This window comes from Castanea sativa, chromosome 8 (genome assembly GCF_040712315.1).
Source record: "Castanea sativa cultivar Marrone di Chiusa Pesio chromosome 8, ASM4071231v1".
In the NCBI taxonomy this organism is placed as follows: domain Eukaryota; kingdom Viridiplantae; phylum Streptophyta; class Magnoliopsida; order Fagales; family Fagaceae; genus Castanea; species Castanea sativa.
The window spans coordinates 910,978-917,316 of record NC_134020.1 but is presented as its reverse complement, the minus strand read 5'-3'; positions in this window follow the sequence as shown (position 1 = coordinate 917,316).

Genomic DNA, 6,339 nt, shown 5'->3' with positions numbered 1-6,339 from the left:
TTAGAGTTGAACATTCCTGCTATTATTTAAAGACTTCAAGAAGGTGGTGGATGGGACAAGTATTTAAGGGAAAGATTTGTATGACACGTGGATAAACAATGAAGAGGAAGAAGTATATAAGGAGACGAGAGAGGAAAGAGAAGGGGATCGGCTCAAAAACTAAAAAGAGAACTAAGAATTGTAAACTTTGGCCTAGAAAGAGAGTATTTATACAAATCATCCTCGGCTTACGTCCGAGGAGATCTATTTGTCATATTCGTTCATCATTTGCACAGATTGTAACATTCTAGCTTACTAATCAAACCTCCAACATCCCGAACCTAGATTTCAAACTCATACTCTATAAATTATATTGTATAAGGCTCATTGGGCCTGAGCCCAACATTTGTTTTTGGGTCCGGCTACAATTGTGCACTTACAATTGGCGCCATCTGTGGGAATCTAGCGTTGAATGAATTGGAACATCATGGCAGGTTTAGGTTCACACCATGCAGAATCTCAAGGATCACAACCCAAAGATCTCTTTGAGCGTATTGAGTGCCGGAGGGATCGAGAGGGAAGTGTTCATACTGTATATCCTGACACAAGTCATACGCGCAGCGGAGGCAGTGCTACCCATGAGGATGATGCCAAGGCCATGAAGAGGGAGATTAACCACCTAAAGAAGAAGCTGCACCGTGTCAGACGAAGGCGGGCTTCACCCTCGTCCAATCCTTCCTCGGGGGAATCCCGGGGAAGTAGTTACAGTTCAAGGTCCTGGACGCCCCCCAGCAAAACCTCCTCCTGTAAAGAGGATGACCTACCGGGTCTCAAGCATAAGAAGCTCCCCTCCAGGGGCTTGGGAAACGACTCTATGAGCCGAGCGTTACACCAACTCTACAAATTGCCCTTCTCACACAGGATTGAGAATGGAAGGCTCCCCAGGCGGTTCACCTAGCCCACCTTCACCATTTATAACGGCCGGACAGACCCGGTGGAACATGTGAGCCACTTTAATCAGAGGATGGTGGTGCATTCTCACAATGAAACCTTGATGTGCAAAGTTTTTCCTTCTAGCTTGGGACCTGTTGCTATGAGGTGGTTCAATGGACTCAAGTCGGGGTCTGTCGGTTCGTTCAGGGAACTTACTAGGGCATTCGTGTCTCAGTTTATTACATGTAGCAGAGTTCCTCGACCGTTGGACTCGTTGTTATCTATGGCCATGAGGGAGGGTGAGACGTTGAAAGCATACTCCAACAGGTATTGGGAGATGTTCAATGAGATAGATGGAGATTTTGACGAAGTAGCAATTAATACTTTTAAAGTGGGCCTTCCCACTGATCATGACTTGAGGAAATCCTTGACCAAAAAGCCCGTACGGAGTGTACGTCACCTTATGGACCGTATTGACGAGTACAAAAGGGTTGAAGAAGATCAACAGCAGGGTAAGGGTAAGGCGAAGGTTATCCCGCAAGAGAGAAGGGATTTCAGGTCGGATAGGTATCACAACAATAAGCCGAGGAGAGATTACTCTGAGCAGTCTGGCTCAGCCACTCCTCAAGCAGTTAATATTGTGTTCCAAGAACTAGTACACCAACTACTGGAGAAAGTCCATAAAGAACCCTACTTCAGATGGCCTAGTAAGATGGCGGGGGACCCTACGAAGCGAAATCATAATCTTTTTTGTCAGTACCACCAGGATGTGGGTCATACTACCGAGAATTGTCGGACCCTCTGGAACCATCTGGAATAGCTTGTTAGCGAAGGGAAATTAAAGCAGCACCTGTACCAACCTAACGGGCAAGACAGTCAGTCAGGTTCAAATAATCAGAAGAACAACTCATCTCGGTCACCCGTGGGAACGATCAGCGTCATCTTTGCTGCACCTGGCAGGACTGGTTCTTGTCCTACCAAGGTGATGGCAGTGTCACACTCCCAAGAAGAGGAGTCAGGATCGAAGCCGAAGAGGATTAAAGGGAATGTGTCTGTTTTGGGATTCTCGGATGAGGATAAGGTTGGGACCATCCAACCCCATGATGACGCCCTGGTGGTCACTTTGAGGATAGGAAATTACGATGTCAAAAGGGTGATGATCGATCAAGGCAACGGCGCAGATATTATGTACCTTGACTTATTTAAGGGGCTAAGGTCGAAACTGGAGGACCTCACTCCTTATGACTCACCACTAATAAGCTTTGAAGGGAAGGCCGTCATACCAAAGGGGCAGATTCGATTGCCCATACAGTCTGGCTCAGAAACGGTCGAGGTGGATTTTATTGTGATTGATGCGTATTCCCCATACACGGCCATCCTTGCCAGGCCTTGGTTGCATGCTTTGGGTGCTGTCTCCTCAACTTTGCATGTTAAAGTAAAATTCCCCTCGAGGGGATTCACCGAAGAAATTCTTGGCAGCCAAGCAATGGCAAGGCAATGCATATCGGCTGCAGTACTACATCAAGCCAAATCAGAGTCCTTGGCCTTTGTTATCAAGGACTTATAGCAATTAAAGACTCTGGATGCGCCCGATGCGGTGACAGCAGAGGAAGCCATGTGTGAAGATTTGGAGAAGTTTCTGATAGCCGATGATCCCGAAAGGTTCTTTCAAGTTGGTGTACATTTACCACACCAAGAGAAGATGGAATTGGTGGAGTTTTTGAAGGACAACATCGATGTCTTTGCCTGGGATCCCTATGAGGCTCCGGGGGTTGACCCAAGCTTCATTTGTCATCATTTGAACGTCAACCCTACCATTGTTCCTAGGAGGCAACCACCTCAGCGTGCCTCCAAAGAGCATTCCGAGGCTGTTAAAGAAGAAGTGCTCAAGCTCAAGAGGGCTGGGGCTATTAAAGAAGTTTTCTACCCGGAGTGGTTGGCGCATACAGTTGTGGTGAAAAAGAAGAATGGGAATTGGAGAGTATGCGTGGACTTTACAGACTTAAACAAAGCCTGCCCAAAGGACTCATTCCTGATACCACGCATCGATCAGCTTGTGGATGCCACGGTCGGACATTCTCGAATGAGCTTTTTAGATGCCTTCCAAGACTATCACCAAATTCCATTGGTGGCAGATGATTAGGAGAAGACTGCCTTCATTACTCCAACAGGAAACTATCACTATAAAGTGATGCCGTTCGGATTGATGAATGCAGGGGCTACTTACCAAAGGATGATGACCAGAATGTTTGAGTCGCAACTTGGAAAAATGATTCAGGTTATGTGGATGATATGGTAGTGAAGAGTAAGACAGTACCCAAACACATGAAAGATCTAGACGACACCTTTCAAATACTTAGAAAGTACAAACTGCGCCTTAACGCCTCAAAGTGTTCTTTTGGGGTGGGTTCTGGAAAGTTCCTAGGCTACATGGTGACACATAGAGGAATAGAGGTGAATCCGGCATAGGTCAGAGCCATCCAAGGCTTGCAGCCACCTCGGAATCCTAAGGAAGTTCAGAAGTTGACCAGAATGATCGCTGCTCTCAGCAGATTTATCTCTCGGTCAGCTGACCGGTGTAAGCCTTTTTCCCAACTGTTAAATAAATGGAAAGGGTTCCAGTGGTCCGAGGAGTGCACTTTAGCTTTCTAGCGACTTAAGGAATATCTTTCCCGGCCATCCATTATTTCTCAGCTAGAGGTTGATGAAATCCTGTTTGCGTACCTAGCTGTGGCCATCCATGCAGTCAGCCGGTCCTTATAAGGGACGATGGCGGGGTGCAAAGACTGGTCTATTATGTCAGCAAATCTTTGAATGAAGCTAAGGTACGTTACTTGCCCTTGGAGAAGACACTTTTGGCCGTAGTCCATGCCACGCGAAAGCTTCCTCACTATTTCCAGTCCCACACCATCGTGGTTTTAACCCAACTGCCTCTCAAGTCGGTGTTACGAAGTGCTGACTACTCCGGAAGGGTAGCTAAGTGGGGAACTATTTTGGGAGCTTTTAATATCAAATACATGCCGCGCACCTCGGTGAAGGGCCAGGTTCTCGCAGATTTGATGGCAGAGTTTACTAAACCATTGTTGGAAGAAACTGCGAAGGAATTACACATGGATGAAAAATCAGTTGGCATGATCATGGACAAAGGACCTCCGATTTGGAAAGTGTCCGTTGATGGAGCAACCAACCAGAGGGGGTCTGGTGTCGAACTTGTATTGGTATCCCCTGAGGGAATTGTCTTCGAAAAATTATTGAGATTAGCGTTCTTGGCAACTAATAATGAGGCTGAGTACGAAGCGGTCTTGGTCAGCATGAACATGGTACGTAGAATGGGGGGAAAGGAAGTTCATATGTTCTCGGATTCTCAGTTAGTGGTTGGCCAGGTGACGGGGACCATGGAGGCTAAGGAACCAAGAATGCAAGAGTATCTGACCCAGGTCAAATGTTTACAATCAGAATTTGATTCTTTTATCCTTTCGCACGTTTCTAGAAATGGAAACACACATGCAGACTCGTTGGCCACCTTGGCGACATCCTAGGCTCAGTGTCTGCCTAGGATTATCCTCATCGAACACTTGCTAGAACTGACTCTGACCACTGTAAGTGACATCCGTATCCATCTCATAAGGCCCGGACCTAGCTGGATTGATCCTGTGGTATCTTTTCTAAAGAGCGACATTCTTCCCGAGGACAAGTCTAAAGCAGATAAGGTCTGTCGAAAGGCGCCTCGTTTTTGGCTATCCGAGGATCAGAAATTGTATAAACGCTCCTTCTTCGGACCATACTTGTTATGTGTACACCCTGAGTCAACGGAGGTACTTTTGGAAGAATTGCATGAGAAAATTTGCGGAAGCCATACTGGGGGAAGGTCCTTAGCCCACAGGGCTCTGACTCAGGGATATTGGTGGCCCAATATGCATAGGGAAGCTCAAGACTACGCGAGAAAGTGTGACCAATGTCAAAGGTTTTCTCCCAAAATTCATCAGTCTGGGGGAACCCTTATAATGAGAATCAACAAGCATTCAAGGATCCATTGCATGTTCCAGTAGGGCCTATTACAAGAGCAAGATCCAAGAAGATCAAAGAAGCACTTAATGGGCTGATTCAAGAGATTTGGGCTGATTCTAACGCAAGACATTCCAAGCTTGGCCCAAAGGAAGCTGAAAACGTAATAAATTTAATTCAAGCTATTTAGAGCTGATCTGGCTTAATTGCGAGTGATTTATGGCATGAATTAATGGCTGATTGACTTTCCAGCTCTATATCAGTTAAGGCAGATTTTTTCCTATTTTGAATCTGCTAATTTCAAACCAAATCAACTTTTATTTAGGGTTTTATTATTTAGTGCGTTTTTTAGGTATTTTCCTTGTTTTTAGGTGCATTTAATGCTTTTTAGGTCAAATTTGATTCCTGATATGGTAAAGTATCAATTAGGAGTTATTTTATAATATATTTTCTTGTCTGTCAAGTTTTATGGAGCCCTTAAATAGGGCCTGAAGTCTGTAAACGTTTTTCATAATATTATTGAATAAAAATCAGAAAAGGTGAGGCTTTGCTCTTCTTTTGGTTATTCAAGAACTGTGAACTTATCAGGAATTCTTCCTTGTGGCGTTCAAACTTTATACCTTTGGTTCGTGATTCTTTATAATCATTGGGTCAAGGTCAACTTATACCTTTGGTTCGCGTTTCGATTATAAACGTTGGGTCAGGGTTTCTATCAAAAATCTGAATTTTAGCTTTCTTGGGCAAGTATTCCAATGTTTTTGTTGGGTCTCAAAGCGTGTCGATTGAGGTTCGAATCACCTTAACCCTTTGTCCAGTCCTTGGCCTTTCACTCAATGGGGATTGGATATAGTAGGGCCTTTTCCGAGGGCTGTGGGAAACAAAAGATGGCTACTCGTGGGAACCGATTACTTCACTAAATGGGTTGACGCTGAGCCCTTGGCAAATATTAGGGATATTGACTCCAAGAAGTTTATATGGATGAATATTATCACTAGATTTGGGGTACCACACACACATCTTAGATAACGGTGTTTAATTCGATAGCAGAGCTTTCAGAAGGTATTGTAGTGACATGGGCATCACAAACAGATACTCCACCCCAGCTTATCCTCAGGGAAATGGGCAGGCCGAGGCCGTTAATAAGGTCATAGTCAGTGGACTCAAGAAGAAGCTGGATGACGCGAAGGGCAGATGGGTAGAGGAGCTACCACATGTTTTATGGACGTATCGGACTACGCCGCGCAGATCCACTGGAGAAACACCATTCTCTATGACTTATGGGGCCAAGGCGGTGATACCTTTAAAATCTGGTTTCCCCACATTAAGGACGAGTTCTTTTAGTCCAGAAAATAACGATGGTCTCCTGCAGAAAAGCTTGGATTTGGTTGAAGAACGACAAGAGGCTGCTATAGTCCAAATGGC